This window comes from Octopus bimaculoides, chromosome 4 (assembly GCF_001194135.2).
Source record: "Octopus bimaculoides isolate UCB-OBI-ISO-001 chromosome 4, ASM119413v2, whole genome shotgun sequence".
In the NCBI taxonomy this organism is placed as follows: domain Eukaryota; kingdom Metazoa; phylum Mollusca; class Cephalopoda; order Octopoda; family Octopodidae; genus Octopus; species Octopus bimaculoides.
In genome coordinates, this window is record NC_068984.1 from 138,503,317 (window position 1) to 138,504,209 (window position 893).

An 893-nucleotide genomic window follows, 5' to 3' on the forward strand; every position below is an offset into this window, starting at 1 on the left:
TTTATTCTTTTATTTGTTTCAGTCATTTAACTGCGGCCATGCTGGAGCACCGCCTTTAGTCCAGGAAATCGACCCCAGGTCTTATTCTCTGTAAGCCTAGTACTCATTTTATTTGTCTCTTTTGCCGAACCGCTAAGTTACAGGGACGTAAACACACCAGCAGCGGTTGTCAAGCGATGTTGGGGAGATAAACACACACACACATATATATACACATATATATACACATATATATATACACATATATATAAACACACACACACATATATATACACGGCGGTCTTCTTCCAGTTTCCATCTACCAAATCCACTCACAGGGCTTTGATCGGCCCGAGGCTATAGCAGAAGACACTTACCCAAAGTGCCACGCAGTAGGACTGAACCCGGAACCGAGTGGTTGGTAAGCAAGCTACTTACCACACACCCACTCATGCGTCTATTTAAAGACGTTTACAGCACCTAGGTTTCCCAAGCGGTCACCCATCTAAGTACTAATTAGGCTCGATGTTGCTTACTTCGGCAATCGGACGAGAACCGACGTTTTCAACGTGATATGACCGTAAATATAGAAAGATAGATAGATAGATAGATAGATAGATAGATAGATAGATAGATAGATAGATAGATAGATAGAGACAGACAGAAAGATAGATAGATAGGTAGACAGATAGCTAGATAGAAAGATAGAAAGATAGATAGCCAGATAGCTAGATAGAAAGAAAGATAGATAGATAGATAGATAGATAGATAGATAGATAGATAGATAGATAGATAGATGAATGGTTCTTTGCTAGTGTCCATATGATCTTTGGGAGTCCAAATAAAATTTCGTTGAAAATGTTTATGAACAATAAATCAGTTTTACTTCCACAATGCACAAAATACTCAAACAA

The 893-nt window shown here is 38.6% G+C and overlaps 1 pseudogene; it reads right to left on the reverse strand.

Annotated features, from left to right (window-relative positions):
* Positions 1-447: 447 nt before the first annotated feature.
* LOC128247741 (5S ribosomal RNA) lies at positions 448-565 on the reverse strand (annotated as a pseudogene).
* Between the last annotated feature and the right edge of the window lie 328 nt (positions 566-893).